The sequence below is a fragment of the Pseudopodoces humilis genome, chromosome 10 (assembly GCF_049639895.1).
Source record: "Pseudopodoces humilis isolate 2021_Gansu_Grassland_sample_001 chromosome 10, ASM4963989v1, whole genome shotgun sequence".
NCBI lineage: Eukaryota > Metazoa > Chordata > Aves > Passeriformes > Paridae > Pseudopodoces > Pseudopodoces humilis.
This window is the reverse complement of record NC_142209.1, coordinates 23733408-23753981: the sequence shown is the minus strand read 5'-3', so window position 1 is coordinate 23753981 and position 20574 is coordinate 23733408. Positions and strand designations below refer to the sequence as shown.

At 43.3% G+C, this 20574-nt stretch overlaps 1 long non-coding RNA gene across 1 annotated transcript in view; it reads right to left on the bottom strand.

The window, feature by feature from the left end:
- Positions 1–443: 443 nt before the first annotated feature.
- LOC148183713 (uncharacterized) overlaps positions 444–20574 on the bottom strand; it is a 45803-nt gene continuing 25672 nt past the window's right edge. Inside the window, exon 3 of the long non-coding RNA XR_015773343.1 lies at positions 444–567. This is a non-coding gene — a long non-coding RNA (uncharacterized LOC148183713). The remainder of the gene's footprint in view (positions 568–20574) is intronic.

Below are 20574 nucleotides of genomic sequence, written 5' to 3'. Positions count from 1 at the left end.
GCGACCAGGCTGGGCACGGCTGGCACAGCCACCAAACATCCTGCCTTTGCTCGCGTGACTCCGCTCCCCTGCAGCTGGTGCCACAAAGAAACCAGAAACAGCTCAAGAATAGATCGGCATATAATGTCTGCCATGTGGTCTCGGGAGCAAAACAGGGAAGGCATGGAGGAGGGCAGCAGCACAGCCATTGCACGAGCAAGCAGGCTGTGGCTTGGTGGGTTTTTTTCCGTCTCAGTGACTCACACCAGTCATTGTGAGTCGCAGTCTGCCTTCTCTCATGTGGAGAGGGAAAAAAAAAAAAAAGAGAAAAATCTTATTTACTTGTTTCAACAAGCTCTCCTTGCCACCTTTTATTCCGCCCTCCAGAATCATTATTCAAATTGTTTCAAGCTTTAAACAGCTGAGATGGAGCTGGAAGGCAGCACAGCTTCCAACCTCTGCTTCTCTCCTTCCTCTCCTCCTGCTGCATCTCTCAGGTCCCCTGGATGGGGAGGATCCATACCCAAGGCCATCCTTGCTCTGGCTGGAAATCTGGGCCATGGTGAGGTACCACAGGTTAAATCCTGCCTGTTTAAGAGACAGGAATAACTACAGCTGCTGGGGAATGGAGCTACATGTCACCCAGCACAAAGGGTACCAGCCGTCACGGAGCAACAGAGGTACGGAGAGATACACCTCACCCTCCACCAGCTAAAGCCAAAGCAGGGAACTTACACTTTTCAAAGGTTTGATATTAGTCTCTGCTGAAATTTAGACAATTAAATTTTATTTTTTTGTCCTTTCAGCAACAAAAAGTATTTTCTCATAATTGAATTGCCTTCTCTTCCATGGAAGTGCTATTTTACCTTTTGGTTAATTTCAAAATAATTTAGAAAAATGTACAAAAACAGCTACAAAAAGATTTTGTACACTCCAAACCCAAATCTAGAATGGGCTTGGTGAAAACAATTTCACCATTACAACTTTTTGTCAAGAAAGCAGATTTTCTGTTGTCTTCAATATTAGAACTCATTTTAAATATACTGAGAAAGGATATTTGCGCCAAAGTTAAGTCTTTCTCTGCAAACTTGGTGATTTATAAGGAAGTTTTATTGAACGGGGGAAAAAATGAAAAGAAAACACTTTTGGAATGTCATTATGTGAGTTTTCTTTTTTACAGTTACAATATTTGTTATTTCAAACCAATAATGGATGTCATAAAAAAAATGAACATCAAGATGAAATGCTTTAGATTGTCTAAAGAAAAGCTTAAGAGACCTTTGAAAATTTAGCAGAATTGAAAAATTCACATTTTGGCTCTTTGAGACCAATTTGGGATTTCAGAATCTTGATTCCTTAACATTTTACTAGAAATGCCGATTCTTACAACACTCACGTTTGAGCATAATTTTGCTGCAGTTGTATTTGAATGAGGATATTTACAAGGGCAAACTCACGCACACATTCGAGTGTTGACAGGATCAGAGCTTCTGGTAACTTGCTGACACTCAGTACAACCTATAATGCTGTACAATGCTCACTTTATGTACACCAGACTTTGACCTTATTCATCAAAATACCCTTCTGACTTTGTTCCAAGGGCTTTTATGTTCTCTGAAAACAATAAAAGTTCCCCTTTACGACATCACAGCTTTAATTTCAAAGTGTGATGAGTGAATGTGGTGTTGTTTTCTTTATTAAGGCACAATGAGCTCGTACGCCACGGCTCACGTTATTTTTACTTGGGCTTAACATAACCCTGACACAACAAGCAGCAGATTGGGGTCCAAAGTACAAATCCAGGGCACACACAGGCTCAAACCCCACCTCCCAAAGTGGGCAATGACTTTGACCCCTCCAGCCACAACCCACGGGGAACGGTTCTTACGCTACGACAACTCCTCCGCACAGGGAAGGGCTGGCTCCACGGCACATGGAGCTGTTCCACGAGCCCTCAGATCCTGCAGCCATGTGAATGCAAACATCTCCTACTCAGCCCCCCTTCCAGCACGATTTTCTAGAACTCCTGGATGCAATGAAGCCTTTAAAATACAACAGTCTTTACTCTAGGCAGCACTGATACCAAAGTGTCTTTTGGAGGGGGTGGTACTGATCCCTAAATTCCTAGTGAAAGAAAGAGTGAAAAACAGCCTGGGTCACCATTAAACCCAGTCTTGGCTTCTTTCATTTTAGTCTAGATTTACCCACAGGGACTATTTATGTTTTTCCCTGAAAAATATGCTAATAAAAAATAATTGTCATAATGAAAAAACACACATGTAAGAAGCTGCACAGATGCTCTGGCTCCAATTTTAAACAAACCAACCTCCTCAGCACAAGTCTGAACAATGCTGAGTCAGTTCCAAGGCCAAAGCTGTGTTAGTAATGCCTTACTGGCACTGCTCTCGGACCCACCTTCCTCACAACCAGCAAAAAGGATGCTTCCGCTGGGATAATTTATACCAGTTTCCCTAAGGAAATCCCATGTAACAGCAAAAGTGCTGTTTTGCCAGGATAAGCTATAACATTTATGCAACGTTTGCCAACACACATATATATACATATATTTAAAATTTTTTTATGAAAAACCATTCCTCTCTGCAATGCTGTTCCACCAGAAATGATTCTTTGCACAGATTTGGCTGGGAGTGCCAAGTGCAGATACAAAAGGCATTATTATATGAGGCTGGGGACTGGTTCCAAGCTCAGTCAAAGTAATTGAAAATAGGAAATGCTGAAAATCTAACTCGTGTACACAATCCAGGAAAAAGTTGCAAATACTGCAAGCCATTTATTTGAACAAGGGAAATAACCCAGTCCTGAACTAGGTCCTTAACTGGTGTGACTGGCATAGCTCCACCAAACCAGACATGCTTTATTGGTGTGCACAAAGCCCTAAATTTTCCCATTTGGAGGGTTTTATTTTGGTGTTTGGATAGAGGCTACCTGCTATCTCTGGGAACTCCTGGAGTACATTCAGCTGTTATCAAAACAAAAAAAGAAAATTTAAGGAAATTCTAGGCTCCTAGAACCTCATCTATGGTGAAATGGAACCAAAGACAGAGGTAGTATGGCCCCAGAAAGTGCATCTTTTTCTGAGTGAGAATGATGTTTAGTTCACTGTGAGCAAAGAAAGAAAAGAACAAGAGAAGGAATGAGGGGGAAAGATGGAAAAGTCAAGGGGAGGGAACAGATGGTGAGGAACTCAAGGGGAGGGAGGAAGTGGGGAAAAAACCCAAAGGGTGAAAAACCAAAGCAGATTAAGAAATAGGAATCAGAGACTGAGGAGAGAGAAGGGGAGGGATGGGCAGTGATAAAGGGAACAGGGTTAAAATGAGCAAACAGAGAAGGCATAAAGAGAAGGGTTGGGGTTAAAGGAGCAATTGCCCTCTGGCAAACATACTGCAGTGTAAATGGAAACACGTATGTCAACAAGGAGTGTCCTGAGATGGGCTGGAGAGGAAAGAGCTTATGTGATGTGAGCTTCTGCTGGGAGCCACCTCGGCCTTCTCCCCCCACTCCCCAGTCAGTCCTTTCTGCAGATGCTGAGGCTCCTTGGTACTGCAGGGCACTGCCTTTGGGTTCCCCAAACCCAGCCAGATCTGCCACTCCGCCCAGCACTGCTGCTGCTGGGGGTAAGCTCCCAGCCCCCACAGCTACAGCTGCTACCTGACTTCACACAGGTCAGTGTGAGCTTCATCACAGCTCCTCGAGGTGTAAAAAATGCAACATTTTCACAGGTGGCTTTGCACACTCTTGAACCCAAAGAAGAGTTTCACAAACAGCTGATAAGCACACATAAAAGTCTCCCAAGCAATCAAGGCTGAGCTCAGCACAGGAGCCAGTACTTAAGACCAGAATCCTTCATTTCACTACTTGACTTGCACTGATCAGGACCTGATGCCTCAAAAGAATTTTCTCCGGGAAGCTAAACTCACACAAACCATTTTTCCACCTCCACTCAGCTTTTAATGCGATCCAACCATCCAGTTACATCTTAAAACATTTTCCAGAACATTCCTGGTAATACTGCTCTTTCTCCTTCTTTAGGAAAGAGCTTAGGGCAGATGGCAGCAAGACCAGTAAGAACCATGAATATTTTCCATAGACAAGGGGAAAATCCTATGATAAAGGAAAAGAATCTAGCAGAAGAGCTATCTATAGAGTTACCATCACTGCTGCCCAAGGCTTTGTGCTGCTCCTTAGAGATTTCTGCACTTTCTAGGGATCCCTACTTGTCATGCTATACATTAAGGAAGGTCTAAACCACAAATGTTGCCTATTACACCAAAATCTCCAGACACACTGAATGTGCAGAACAGGGCTCTGCTTCCTCATGCCATTGGCCCTAAACTGCCCAGGGCTTCCAAGGGACTCAAGATGTGAGAAGAGAAACATCCTGTGAAGAAACCTTTTCTCTGTTACAGATTCAGCCTGTTTGCCTAACAGGCATTGTGTGGACTGGTTTCTTTGGCCAGTGGCATAGAGGGAAGTGAAATGACCTGGTATTTATGCTCAGATTCCCTTTTTTATGCCCAGTAGCATATAACAAATCTAGAGTACAGCTCAACAAAAAGTGTGGCTGTGTCACTGCTTTCTTTGGTGATACCTGATTGTAGTACAGCTGCTTCTGCCGCTGGCTCACAACAGCCCATGTGAACAGGAATTTCTATCCTGGTGTTAGTACAGCCATAAACAGGGCACTGCACCACCTCAAAGACCCAGCAGGACTGCAGAGATAAAATATTGATACAGTCAAGTCCTTTAACTACTACAAAGATATTCTGAGCACCCACCACCAAGGAACTGACAGCAGATCTTTCAGCTGTAAACATTTACTGTGGAGCAGCTGACACACAGGACCTTCCACAGCACTGAGCTCCTTACAAGACATGTTTAATACACAGCACATCATGGGTTGTAGGAGGCTGTTCAGCAGCCATTCATCTTTCTTCACTTGTGCTGTTGTGACTTCCTTCTGAAGTGCTAAGAAACACTTTTCAAATATCCTCCATCACCTTGTCAATACAGATCACTACACGTGCGACCAGGATCATTAATGACTCCATACAAGGACCTTTTGTCCATTAAAAAAGAATCCTTCAAGTTTACAGAATCCAAGTCTTTGCATGAAGTCATGCTTGAAGACAACACAGAGATGAAGGGCTTCCTATAGCTATAAACCCAGAAGACAGATGAAAATTCAATCACAGACACTGAATCTTTTTGACATTTAAACATTTCCACTCTGAAACACATGACAATCCTTCAAACAACCATGTTGTTCTGTTTTTATAAGGACACCAATTAGCCTGTGTTGTTTAGATTGGTAATACTTGCAATGTATAAACCTTCTTAGCACATGGCAAGTGAAAACAAATAACCTCCATCAGATATGCATTTTCCATGTCAAAAGGATGAAGGAAAATTAAATGGCATTTCTGTAACAGGCTGGCTCTAGACTTTTTATTCCCCCCAGAATCTAGAGAAACATTCAAAGGCAGAAGCAGAAATTTATATACGGACCCAAAAATAATTCTGCAGAGAATTCTTTCCCCCAGTGAGTTGTGTTGCTGCAGCTATGTTGGTCTGAAAATAGAGGGACAAGGTTTCTAAACAATCTTTTCCTGGATCAGCTGATACAGCTAAAGAAAACAAGCTTTGGGCACACAGAGTTTTCTAAATTCTGTTCACAGGAAGGGTGCCTTTCCTTGCACAGCCTCGATGCCAATTCTTGTACATCTCCAATCACCAAAGTTTCCCAAGTTTCCTCCTGCTTTTGTCTGTGCTACCAACTACCCAAGCACTCCTGAGAGGGTGGCCTAGAAGTTCAGGAGACCTGGTTCCAATTCCCTTTTATCACAAGCTGCTTGTAGGACTTTAGGAAAGCTCCATGACATCTCTCCATCTCTACACCCATTTCCCCATCATGTATAAAGCAGGTAAAGTGCCCTCTTACCCCAGTGGGTAAGGGGGAACAGGGAGGCAGAAGTGCAAAAAAAGCAGATAAGCCACACCAGTGCAGGTTTTTACTTCTGGGAAAGAGCAGCATCACTGGATTTTTAAGGCAACAGATATATCAGAAAAGTCTCTGAAAGAGGAGCTAAACAGCCACTGTATCACTAAGGAGTCTGATAGCCACGAGGAATCTACACAGGTAATTTTTAAATAGCCTGTTTTCTGAGCAGAAGATGTTGGTCTCTTCTCAGAAACTGTGTGTTGTGCTAGAGAACAATTTCAAAGACATACGCAGGGAGTTGTTTGTTCAGCATTCTTAATCCAAACAAACAGTTGCATACTCTTACCTTCAACACAAGTCTCTCATCTTAAGGTTCTGGCCAAGAAAAATATTTTCCTAGCTAGTTTGTTATGAAAATGTTTGAATAAAAGAAGCAACATCAATAACTTATGTAAAAACTTCAACCTCTAATCAACTGAGCTTTAATAAGGTTTGAGATAACAGCACATGCATTTTGCCAAGAGTATAAAATAATCATAAAATACTATAATTGATGTGCTGTTCTGGTTTATTACATCTCACAAACTAGATAGTTGAATATATGGAAGAAAACATTCTGGACTTCATGTTAGCATATTGTAATAATTAATAGCCATTATTTGGATTTGGAGAATTTCAGTGTGAGGTTTTGTTTGTTGGGGTTTTGGTGGGGGAGGGGATTTATTATTTTTACAGCCTGTACAAATTTGGCTAAAGACTTGAATCTCTCTGAAATTAAGTGAACTATTTATGACAAAAGATTTGGCCCATAGAGTTTTGAAAACAGAGATGATAAAGCTTCAGTGCTGCTCAAATTAAACTCTCAAACTAAAGAGAAAGAAAAGGGAAAAAAGAAAAAAGCACCAAACTGCAAATAAATCCTTGACAATAAGTTACACCGGATTGTTTCCTTTTTGGAAGGTAGTGAGCTGCAAATAATTGCTAATAAAAGGTTCACTGTGTTTGGTGAATACAAATCTTTATTTAGTGGCTGCAGAGCAAGTCTTTTTCTTGCTCTCTTGACAGTTTAACTACACGCCAACAATATTTGCTTAAAGTCTTTGGCTCCATTAATCTCAAACCCTGCTACACAGATTGCCAAAGCTGACGACAAACCCCAGTTAGCATGGATCATCTACTTGCCCATGACAGTATTTTTCCCATGACATTAAAAGGATGTTTTTTTCCCCAAAGAGGGCACAAGTCTACTGAATCTCAAGAAGGTTTGAAAGGATAAGTCTATGGCTTAAGGTGACCAATAAAGATAGCTGAGGACTACAAGGAAACAAGGAGGAGGAAGAATACCCTTGCACTCTAATTGGCTTTTTTGTTTGCTCACAGTTGCTTCTAATATGGACAAATCTCCATAAGAAAACACAAAATTAGCACCTGTTAGGACAATTTAACCTTCAGGGAGAAAAGCAAACATCCTTGGGTTGTCAAGATTTTGAAACAAAGGTTACCAAGGAGGTGATTTTTTTCTGGATGGTTTTAACCCCTTCTTGCATCACAATGCAGCTCATTAGCAGAGGTCCAGAACAAATTGTTAGTCACCCTTTCCTGAAATATGGTACATGAATCAGTGCCGGAAAATGTGGGACCAATTAACAAGGTCATTATACCCTGAGCATCAGATGGAGAAAGCATGTACGTGTTAAACATGATCAAGGGAAACTGAGGCATGATTAGAAAAATAATTGCTTATCCTCTGCCCCTCATGACTGACAGAATTAAGATGAAGCACTCACCAGTTGTCCCTGAGTCCTACAACTTAGAGACAACAGTTTGAAAGCACCACTTCTTTAACATTTTTTTTAAAGTTGCCCTCAGTAAAATGGCTGCTGGGAAGCAAATGGGGCTGGTCCATCAATGCTCGGGCAGCCAGGGCTAGGAAAGAGGAACAGAGGATTAGAAAAGATGCCTCATCGCTCGAAGTAACCCTGCCATTCAAATCCTTGTGTGACCCAGGTAGGTTCCACTGCAGAGGAACTCACTTTCCTGGTCCCTTCAGCTGTCAGCCTGGTCTGGAAGGTCCCACTTATCACAGATAGACATTCTCACTTCCAGTGTGGATTTACATGTGACTGTAACAGCTTCTGTTCCTCCTGAGCCAACAGCAGCCTTCCTCTGAGCTCTCTCAGACGCCCAGACTCCCATGGAATTTATTCCATGGTTGTGTTCTCCTTGCAAATCGTGTTGGGAAGAGGGATGCAGGCATTAGCAGTGTCTTTCCTCTCGCCCAGCCCTGCAACCACCTGGGAACCGAGTGCTCTCCACTCCCTGTGCAGACTGGCTTCATATAAAGGTGCAAGGGTGCTTTGTGCACACTCACTCTGCGAGTAACAGGGAGGTCAGCTGCCTCGCCAGACAGGAATAACATCCAGCAATGACTTCTCATCCTCTTCTTACTCGAGAAAAAAAAACTTCTCTTTAAGCCAGAAAGCTTAAAGCAAACCCAGCAATTAATACTCACCTCTGTGTCATTTTTCCTGATGCATCAACAGGTGTTTTGACTGAAACCACTGCTGTACTGACCCAGTAACAGGTTACTGAGGCACCTGTTGCAGAAACCTGCTCCCACAGGCCGATGCCAAAGTGCTGAATATGGAAGGAAATACAAAAGGTCTAACAGAAAATTTCAGAAGAAATTAAAAAATAAATAAATAAATAAATAAAAAACCAAAAAAAAAAACCCAAAAAAAACCCCCACAACCCAGAAGCACTTCCACATTAAATCTATGGTATTCAGCCACGGCTCTGGACAATACAGGCAGGGTGTGCATTATGTATACCTGCCTAACAATAGCTGCACCTCCCTCACCCTGGCCTGGCTCATCCTTATGGATAATGATTCGGTTAAGTAAAGGACTCCAGTAGAACTATTCATACAGGAAAGCATAAAGCCTGCACAGGACTCCACAGGATGGTGACCTCAGGGAGTAAATTGAACTAAAGTGATTGTAAATGAGCTAACATCTTTCACTTAACACTATCTCCTGTAATTCTCTAACAGAGGTACCAACCTTTCTCGCAGTGGAATCTTCCACTTCTCTGTCAAAACCACAAGCATCTCCCAATTTTTCTACACTTTAACCCCAGAGAGGTTCACACTGTAGCTAACAGCCTCCAAGAGGACTGTAATAAGAACTGAGTGAGTCTTTGTTCTGATTGCAGATTAAAGGGAACAATCTGCAGTACAAATGTAAAGTAGCTTTATGTGTTTTCTTTCTTCCCCCCCTTTTTGAATAATCGGTATCAGCATGTGAAGGTTCAATGTCACCAAACATGAGGCTTGTGTACAAAAGCACAAGATCCTTGACTAAAGCATAGCATACTTAACAGCTCAAAAGCAATTGTTATAAAACTTGATGGAATTGTGCCTGGCAATCATATTTTATTGTCATTTGCACAGGGAAGCTTCAGCATTTTTCTGGGTGTTTTTTTTTCTTTTTTTACCTTGGGGAAGTGGTGAATGTTTGATGAAGAAACTCGATCTCTGGAGTTCATGGCCATATTTACTGTTTTCTCCAGAATGTACATATTTTATATAAAATACAACCCCAGGTGTTCAGAAGAGAAACACTTTCCATTTATTCAGGTAAGAATATAGCCCAAGGTCATATAAAAGCCTGTCACTGAAGTTTGCCTGACTGAGGTGCAATAAATAAGCATCCAGTGTTGACACATCACTGAATATTTTTGTGCTCTGTACGAGCTTTCCCTGTAGAGAGGGCTTTCCTTCCCGACTGCTTTGAGAAGGGTCAGTACCTGCTGCAACACCACACACAAAACGTTCCTGTTTGGGTGACATTCTCCAGCAGCAACAACCATCAAGGAAACACCTCCCCAGCCTGGGACACGTGCATTGCCCTGCCTGAGGCATCAACAAGGGTGTAGGGGAAGTTGGCTAAAGCTCTGCAGGCCAATGGAAAAAGGAGTCCTTGGAAAGCAGAATTTTGCTTTCCAGATGGAGTCAGGCACATCTGGGGATGCAGCACCACCCTGCAGAGGGCTTTTTCCCCAAGTCAGTGTGACAGAAGTGACATCCTGAAAAGCAGGCTGCACTCATCCTCTTGCCTCTGCTGAACATGCTCACGAGCATATACCAATTTTAAATAGGGTTGTTGAATTTTTTTTCCATTGCTGAGATCCTTCTCTGGACACCAGCTGTTTACACACATCAGAGTTGATAAAACTATTTCTGGCATTGGGAGCAAAACCACACTGATGTGTTTCTATGCCTTAGGTGGAAGAACATACACAGGTGAGCAGCTAAAGTAAACAAATGAAAATATCTGAAGTCATATCTCTAGAAAGCACGTCCATCTGCCAAGCAATGACTGCAAGCTGGGACTGCCACATCTCCAGGTTGCCCTTTATACACTCCTTTTTTCTCCCTAGAAATGATGACATGGACACAACACCACATCAGAAATCTCGTAACATCCTGCTGCCTGAAGAGATAAGTGAATTTTTCCTCTCCAGTGCATACACCCTAATCAATATGATCTGTGTGCATATGTTCCATGTACCATCATGGAATCCTGGGGGGCTCTCAAGACCTCCAGTCCCTTTCTCTCCATCCATGTCCCTCTCTTATATCCCTCCTCACCCCCAAGCCCTCTCATGGTTAAATTAAAAAATACATATATTGAGAAATCCTAAATTTCTGTGGCTGCCCATGGGAATAGTGATCCCTCAAGTCTAGTGCTATATTCATTGCTCCCATCCCCTGCACCCCTGTGGCCTCTCCCAGGGTGGCAAATAACTCCCCAGCCTGGGAGGGCTCCAATGCAAAGCACAGAGTGAGCATGTGCACATGGGCACACATTTTTATATATATGTGCACACATAAAAATCCCTGAGACTTTGGGGAGAAGGAGGAAGAGGGAAATCCCTCCTTTCATCCGCATTTAAATGGGAAGACCTGGTTTGCACTGGAAGTGAGATTTCAGAAACGTAAGGAATGAATGGCCTGCTTTGTCTCCACAGCTTTGATATATCAGTTCCTTCAGTGACAGACTTGTTAATCTTTCCAATGTTGCTTTTTCAAAAAAGACAAACACAGTGGATAAATGCGAAGGGCCAACCACATCCCCTCCCATAGGAAGTCTCGCCACATGGGCAATTCTTCCAAGTAAAGAAAACAGCCCACTTTATTTACAGGGTAAATCATTTTGACTTATCTTGCAGGGGTTTGCTCATAGCAAACTGACAGTTTTCCCCTGTTGCACAGTAAATGGCTGACGGGGAAAATGTTTTCCTTCCCACCATGTAGAAACAACCAGCCAGAAGGGGAGGAGGGGTCGAGGACTTCATTTTTCTAATACTCCATTAATGTTCTCCTCGCTGACAATCACTGCAAAGGCCTGAACTCGCCACTCCAGGCAGCTCGAGCAAGAAACCTGAATCTCTACAGGGATTTTGAGCTAAGTACATTGAATCAAGTAGGAACTTTTGGTCTTAAAGGGTAAGTTAACCATTAAAATGATTTTCAAGTAAGTACCATTACTGTCGGAAAAAGGAAAAAAAAAAATCTGCCAACCTAAAGTTGCTTCTTTTGTCTTCTGTTTAAATTCTTGCTCAAAAAAACCCCACATCTTAGTTATCTAAAATAACAGGACAACAGGGACAGAAACTTTTTAAAGGTATAATATTCCCAAGAAGAATGTTCATGTCTTTTTCTTTCATACACAAAAATATATATATATTTTTTTTTTAATTGTGATCCACTGATCCATTAGTTGGAAATACTTTTGATATGTACAACCTACTACAAAACCAAATCTGGATATCATAAAAGCAAATTGCTATTTTTTTACAGATGGAAGTTTTCAGCTCAGGGTTGTGACAAGACCCAATCTTTCTTCTCTGGAAGTCGGAGTGATCTCAAGACATCACCCTGAATAAGTCATTCCACTTCTCCAGCTCTGATGCAAGTTACAATAGTTGCTACCCTGATATTTTTCACCCCAGCCTACAAGCACATTTTCCTTGGGCTACCTCATATAAAAAAAAACCACCAGTGTTAAAAAGACTGAAAACCTGCAGGAGTTTTGGATTTCTTACAGTGTCAGGTGAGCACAAGGACCAACTCCAAGGGATGATGAAAGTGGAGCAGGGAATGCATTTGCAGAAGGTGTGCTGATCACAAGAGGAAGGACAGGATGAGTTAGGCAGCTCAGAGCAGTGCTGATGTAGGTCTGCTTTGGGTTGGAAAGAGGAGAACCTTTCTCCCACCCTGCTTTCACAGGATTTGTACATGATCCCATTCAGCTAAATTGGGATGAACTGCAAGTGCAAAAGTCAGCCTTGGCAATTTCAACAGGGATTGCAGCAGGATGCAACTATCTGCTGAAGTGTTTTCCACAATAGCAAGCTAAATAAACCATCCAGGATGGCAGTCATCACTCAAATAACACAGAGAAGACTGTTAAATGCACTACACACACACACACACATAAAGAGAGCAAGAGCAGCATTTTGCAACCCTAATACAGCAGGTTAAGAGGTGTGCAGGTCTCACATCCCCAATAATATCTTATTTAGGAGAGACATCAATCAAGCTAGACCTCAGGCAAAATCCATGTAATTGCAATGATTTATACCTTTTGACACTCTGGCCTGCTGACACTGGGAAGACAACGTGCATCAGAGTGTGCTGCAAATATCCACTAACACATTTCTCTGTGTTTTTGGGGTTGGAAATATGAAAACATATGTTCTGATTTATAAACTGCAGGTCAAACATGCAGGTGTTAATGGCTTTTTCCCTGAGATTTCAGCTCCAGCCAGACCTGTGTACGAGCAGCCAATTAAGAAACAGAAAATAGCACAGCCATAATGGTGTTCCCATCATCTCATAGTAACCAAATAGCACAGCAAAATTAGAAACACAGACCTTTCCACCAGGACTCAACCTCCAGGTAAGAAAACAACTCAGGATCCTTCATGAATCCAACAAATACTCCTGGCGTGACCTTAAATGTCGTGATTTAAAGTAATAATAAATATTTTAAAGACCTTTCCAATTTAAATGGGTGAAAGTTGAAAGTTTGCACTAGTACAGTTAGTTGAAGGATTAAAAATAACTATAACCCTACTGGTACTAATGAAGCCTGAACAAAGGTTCACATTGCCTAATAGGTACTTTTTTTTACCTTGATTTTTTTTTTTCCCCTTACTTTGTTCTAATATTCCCTCTGGGTCCCATCTGCACAGGTAAATTTATGATGTTGAGGATTATCCTGAAATATGGGCTCTATCTACAGTGGGCTAAAAGTCCAGGCAGGCATATAAAAGCTGGTCACAGGATCTGGTCCAGTTCAGCTGTCCCCATGCCTGGCATAGGCACTGCGGCAGCCAAGAACACTGAGTGAAGGACTTGCTCTCTCCTTAGTCTGCCAGTCTACAACAAAAGGACCATTGCATGAGAAGATCAGTCCAAGGCCAGGATTCATGCTCTAATTTTCATCTGTGGCCCCATAAAATAGCAATGATCACTGTGGGTGCTTTCTTATGCATGGACAGAAAGCAGCAGCAGCACCCAAGGGCAGCTCAGTCTCCCCATTCCCTTGGGCCAGCTAATTTTGGAGGACTGAGTCGCTCTCTAGAGGGTTTTTCTTTTTTGCCTGGAGAGTAAACCCAGGCTATTCCAACTGAGATGCCATAGGAAAATGCCTGCACTGGCAAAATTCAGGCTTGAATTGCCTGAGTCACGGTGTGTGACAAACTCCTTTGCTAGAAAGAGCACGACTTCAGTCTTCAGCGTTAACACATCCAAACTCCAGACGGGCTCTCCGGTGTCCCTGAGGCCACATGGCAGCCTGCAGCTGCTTCAGGACAGCACTGCCCCACAACACAACAGAAGACAGCCCTGGAAAAGGGGAAAAAGGACCATAGAAGCATGGGTGTGCTTTCTGGAAAAGGTAAAAGAAGATTCATTGGTTCATTTCCTCCTTGCAGGAGGATCATGGCCAACAGCAGAGCAGGTATTGAAGGCCTTCAGGTGTGGGGATCCTTCAGCCTTCCTGGTACCTGCTCCAGCACTGCAGCACTCCCTGAATGAAACATCTTGCCTTAACATGCAGCACTGCTAAGAAAAGACAAGTGCATCCAGATGTACAAAATACAGATGTGAATTTGAAAATTAGCCTAGTTTTTCTTTGCAACAGGTGGCTCACATCATATGAGCACACACAACTCTGATACTTATTGGTGTTTTGATGTTTTTGTAAGGCTGGTTGGTCTTTTGGTTTATACAGAAATACTATCCAAAGCTGTCTGAAAAAAGTCCATACACCACTTTTCCCGTTTTAAAGACTATTTTCCCATCAGGTAACATTACTTATAATTAAGCCAAAGATTTGTGAAGATGACAAGTCAATACTTCCTTGAGACCACAGAATTGTTGAAAATTATTGTTTTAAGGGGGATTCAAAGTGACTTTGTGTTATTATATCAATATATAAATCAGCTACAAATTTAAAAAAAAAGTTAACTGGCTACATAATTCCTAGCAAGTCTAGTTTTTAGCAACAGCAACAGAAGACCATCATTTCCAATCCCAGGAAAACATAATATATGTGGTAGAAGCTGCAACCAAAGAAAGCTAAAGAACATCCTTTAAAAACATTCCAAACATCTTTCTTTTTCATACCATGAGAGATGATTTTTTCCTATTTCTTGTTAGGCACTCTGCTATTTTGCTTATAATTCCTCAGGGACTGGTGACCTCATGAAGAAAAACAGCCAGGACAGAATTAGCCTTTATTTATATATTAATAGTTTTACCTCCAGCAGTGGAAAATACAATTTTGAGTTAAAAAATCATAATTTGTGAGTGCTTGGATAGCAGCTCTCCTGCAAAGTTGTGGTAGCAGGAATTGCTGGGGAAGGCTGAACTGTGGTTGCCAGTCACTGCATTTATTAATGATTGGATTTGAAAATTAAGTGTCTACTCCAAAAGTGATGAAAGCCAGGAAGATCCTTTGCATTCCCTGGATTTTATATCAAACCTTGAACATAGAGTCGTAGCACAGTGGGGGGGCACTCGACAGGGAATGCACAACTGTAAATCTCTTCCACCGTAAGCTCCCTCAATAGCATTAGTAATGGGACGGAGCTGGAGGTTTTGGGGAGAAGTGGGTGACAAAAGCTCCCCTCCCCACCACTGCCAGCCCCCCAGCCAAGGTCAGTTTGGAAGGTGACTGATCCTTGTCCTCACCCTGCCCACTGAGAGGTCTGGTCCCTCTGCCTCCCTCCCTTCCCAAAACACCCTTGGTGGGGCTGCGAGCAGGAGCTCCCACCCCGAGGGCTGGCGAGGCAGTGAAAAACGATACCAACTGAATGGCAAAATCAATATTTGGTCAGGCTGAGGGGGGACTATCGATTCTTTTCTCATGATATCCATGTCTCCTGCACTTCCTGCTTCTCTGGGGCACTGGAAACCCAAGTCCCTCCTAGACCAAGGGTGGCCAGGCTTTGACTCTGTAACATCTGTACCTCACAAGAAGTTCACGTGTGGTCTCCCGGCCTGATGCTTGTCCATTTGAATGGCAGTAGGGACATGCTGGCACAAGGGCTACTGGGTAAGCCAGGAGGAAGCAGGACAGCAGGAGATGCTGAGGGCAATGACACTGGGTCAGTGCACGGGAGTACCACGTGAATATGCTGCCAGCTCCTGCCTCAGCCCTCTCCCTCACAGCCATGTGGCTACATCACGGTTTTAACTAACTTTTCACTCAACCCCTCATGTCTGTTTTCTCTAGGCTTTCTTGATCTCTCCCTTTCTGTCCCAAAAGTCTTTTGTCCTGGGCAGACAGCCATGAGGTCCCCACAACTAGGAGATGCAGGAAAGGTTGTCAATCCTCATATCAAGGAACAAGAGCACAAGGAAATCCTCTGCCTGAAGACCCTCATCCTACATCCAGATTTCCACATGCTATAGGAACTGAGGGATGAACAGCAGCATTCATCATGGGTAAATGCGAGCACAGCCAAGACCTAAGCTTGCTCTCTAAGAGACTTTATCCCTGTTTCCCCACCACTGAGGCCCTTCTTACAGGTAGCCATGGACAGTGGCCGGCACAAAGGACAGTGGACCAAGAGGGAGATAAAGTGACACTGCTGTGTCACTAACCACACTCAGGTTAGCATCTCAAAAAATGGCAGCTCTTTTCCAGAAACATTTCTATTTAAAGGTACCTTTACCTTGGAGAAAGCTGGGGGTCTCCCTATAAGTTACTTTAGATTAAGAAGTTTGCCAAACCACACACTGCACTACTTGGTGCTTCCATTTGTTGAGTTGTGATGGTTTCAAATGACTCTGGAAAGCACCCAGGGATACAAGAATGAGAAGAGCACAGGAAAGGTTTCCTTCTCTTTCATAAAAACATTATCCTGCCAGGTTTAAAAGCAATACTGCTCACAACAGAGAGGCAATCGTTAGCCAATGCTTAGAGAAACCTGCCAGGTGCCTCGAACTCCAGGATGGAGAGTGACCAGTGAGGCTTTTGACTTCTTGCCTGGGCAAGAGGCCATTTTCTCTGGAGCAAGAATGAGGTGGTGAAACAACTCTCCATGAACACCTGTCCAACATCCATAAACTCAACCCACGCTGCTCAACAGCCGTGCAGATGCATCGCAACAGCCAAGCAACACAGCACAAGTTTTCTGCTCCAGGGAGGACAGAGGAGGGATTCTCACATCACCAAGTTCACCCAGAGTTTGGTCCCACAAGAAAGCCAAGCCTGCTCAGTCATCTGCCTGTCATACATGCGGAGTCCTGCTCTGGCTTGAACAGGGAATATGGAATCCTGCTCTTCCACACAGTCTAGATCCAAGCAGAAGCATCCTGGCTGGAGCTGGCTTTTGCCTCATACAGTCTCCAAAGGCATTCCCAGCTTTTCCAGGGTCCTGGCCTCTCCCACTATTCTGCCCTCAGCCATCAGAACGGTCTGATGGAGGTGAAAAAACCTGAATTCATTCCTGCTAAAGCACAAGAGAAAAGTATTGGACAGCCAAGGACATAATATCAGACAAAACTGTGCATTAAGGCAAACAATAGCCCAGCAACAAGAAACTCACCCAGGAAAAGCTCAACCACGTTGGGACCAGGGTTAGGCACGTTGTTGCTGGGAGCACCAGGTGGTGGCACAGTTGCTGTGGTACCAGGGACAACACACAGACAGAACTCTGCCTCCCAAAGCCTTCCCACAAATGAAATCGGATCATCAGGCACCTGAAGGAGGGCAGCTCCCAACGCTGCTTGCAGGAACACAAACAAACCATGGCTGCAAGTGTCCTTTGCGGGTTGTGTCTGGCAAAAATTGCCTTTCAAGGGCTTGGGAGAGTCCATAGAGAAAGCACTCAGCCCTCAAAAAGACAAATATACAACAGAGCTGGCTAGGTGGTGGCTGCCCTTGCTAAACTTCATGGAAAAACACAACTTGTGCAAACCAAATTCCCTCGCTAACCTCTTCCCCTTGTTGAAATATTAAACAAAAATAACTTCTCTTTTTATCTTGGAGCCAGCAGGACAAATTCATCATTAAAGGAACTTCACTGAAGTCAACAGGGATATATCTGAGATGAAAAAATGAATTTGACCTATTGCTTTTTGTGTCCTTATGTTGTAACTAATAACTAAATAGCGCAGACTCCTAATCAACGGGATCAGAGAACCTGGCCAAAGTAGCTCACTTTCTTCCCCCCAGCATCACTATCTGTACTTTTATACTGCTTTCTCTGTAAGTAACTTTTGAAAACAGGTATTTTCAGCCAGTTTAATCACATAATTTTTTTTCATGAGTATGCTGTCAAAATCTTAACATAGAGTTTTCACAGAATATTTGCTCCTAACACAGAAAATAAGTAAGCAAGAAATTTTCTATTTAAAATTTTACCAACTTCCATTAAAAAATATTTTTTTGGGGGCGTTTCAAGAATGCACATTTGTTAAAATTACTCCAGCCACAGGATGCCTAGTCCGATCCAAGGATCTCCCTGGAAGATGCATGGAATGAAGCAAAACAAAGCTGTGGCTACACAAGGAGATCCAAAACTCTGTGTCTCGGCACACTGACAACTCTTTCCATGGAGCTGGGGCATGCAATTCTTGCCAGGCAGAATACGAGGGATTCAGAGAAAGGAAGAGATGCCGGCAGAGGAGCAGCAAGATGATGAAATATGGAAGCTACCAAAGCCTGCGTTAGGCAGAAGATGCATTTTCTGTCTCGTGTTATATTGGCTGCCAGTCGATTACAGTGCAGCCTGTATAAACACGTCATGCGTGCTCTGACAGGGAGTCGGGGTGAAGCAGGGTGTCAGGGTAAAACAGAGGATAATAAAATCACTTTAGATTTATTTCTCTAAATTGGAAACTTCATGCTTACACCTGACTAAATCATCAGCCTGAAACTCTAGCTCGACTCCCACAGAAAAAGTATGAAACCTTATCCCATCTTTGTTTAACAAAGGCCAATCAAGCTCGCCTAATGAATTCTGCAGATGTAGGCGACAGGACGTGTTTGGCCATTTTAATTCTGTGGGGCTTCCTCAGACCTGTCTCCAACGTACCCACCTTACTCTTGAAGCAACTGAAGAGCTCTCAGCATCTCAAAGCCAGGCTGCCCCACAGCAGCCATGGGCAGAGTGGAACCAGGAGTGTTACTGGACCTTAGCCATAGCATTTATAAATTCTGACCAATATTAAGGAGAGCATCACAGGTGGCTGGCGGCAGGGGCTAGAGGATGGCAGTGCTCGCCCTGCTCCTGCCCAGCTTGGCAAGAGCAGGGCACCAGCGCCTCCACCTCCATCCCACCATCATTGACTCTCCTTGCTCACAAAGTGCAAAAGGACCTTTAAAAAAAAAAAAAAAAAAAATCTAGCATAAGGAGCTGGTTAAAAAACAATAAATCAGTGGTGAAATGTGGATAACAACCTTCTCTGTAAAATCAACATGGATTGTGTTCCTGCAGAGAGCTGTCTGACAGGCCAGTTGAAGCCTGACTGCTTGCAGCCAGATTTTTTTTCCCCCTTTTTTATAATTTTGTTTTTTTACAAGCTGGAGGAATATCTTGGATCAGGGGGAGGCAAGGAGGTCTCTTCCTTTTGTACGTGTTTCTGCTGTGTTAGAAAATCAATAAGCAAGGTCCCGACCTCAGCATAACTTCAGACATCACTCATGACTCCTTTGAATCTCTTCCCCCAGATAAACCAAATTTTCTTTTTAACCGTGCACACCAGAGGGAGTGCTGGCAGGGAGGGGATATCCTTCCTCAAGATGTGGGCAAAACCCATTTGCACCCATTTTTCCTGACAGGTAGAAATCAAATCAGAAGAGCAACACACACGGGGAGGGCAAGGGGAGTGGGGTTAGCTGAGGTAGAGCAGAGCCCAGCAGGAAATGCCAAAAAAGAAACCATATGGAGTGTGGAGGTGCTACGGATTAATATGAGAATTCCCACTTCTTTTTCTTTTTTTTTTTCCAGAGGGAAGGGAAAAAAACTAAAATGCACATTATTTTTCTCCCTTCTTGTTTTAGCACTGGGCTATTTTCTGTTAAATCTCCTTTGTAAAAAGATAAAACAAAACAAAACAAGATTTGCCACACATTTTCCCTCCAGCCAAGTCCTCAGGCTGGCTAAATTGGGTGATTAAAATATAGGAAGGCCTCCAGATTCCCCTCAGGACTGTTTTTAATATCTGTAAAACTGCCACTTTGTCTTGCCAAGGTAAACACCATCGCATGCAGTTCAAAGGTGAGCAAGCCTAAATGTTTCCCTTCGCCTGAAAGGAATCTGCCTTGGGACCCCGCGGGCCGTGCCCGAGGGGGACGCGGCCGGGCCCAGACCACGGTGTGGTGGCCGGAGAGGCATCTGTGTACACAACGCTAACTTCTCCCACACAAATACTAAAAATTTCTCATTAAAAATTATTGCTGTGTCAACATGTGAGGCCGCTCAGCCCCCAAATCTGGAAAAGACGTTCTGTTTTTTTCTTGCCTTTGCTGGGAAAGCAGCGGCAACAGTGGCAAGGTGGGGGGGGAGTGGAAATGGGATGTGAGACTGGAGTCATCTGCTGCTGACTTTGGATCTCTTCTTTCTCCCTTGTCACTCAAGTTGGGACTTCCAACTGTTCCACTTCATCTATTTTAGTTTCTTGCTACCAAGGTTTTTGTCCCCTCTCTCCTCATTCGCTCCCTATTGCAGAGTTTTATATTGCCCTCACACGGCTGGGCTGGCTGATTGGTGTTACTTTAAATGGAAATGCAATTTTAAGCCATCTCTTTTGTCGTGGTGGCTGCAGTGCCTTCAGAGCAGAAGGTTTGCTGTTATCTAGACCCATCTACACAGATGCAGCCGTAAATCCAAACGTGCTCTACCCGTGCACGAGCCCTTTCATGGGTGGCCAGGAATTCATAGCAAAGCATCACAAGGACAAAATATTTGATCCAGTGAGACAAAATTTGCAAAGCCCCATCAATTCAAACTCTTAATTTTGCCCTACGACATCAGGCATTTTGCCCCAACATACCAGAATAAAAATTCTAAAGTATGCTCTGTTATCGAGCGAGGTGAAGGGAAGTCACCCC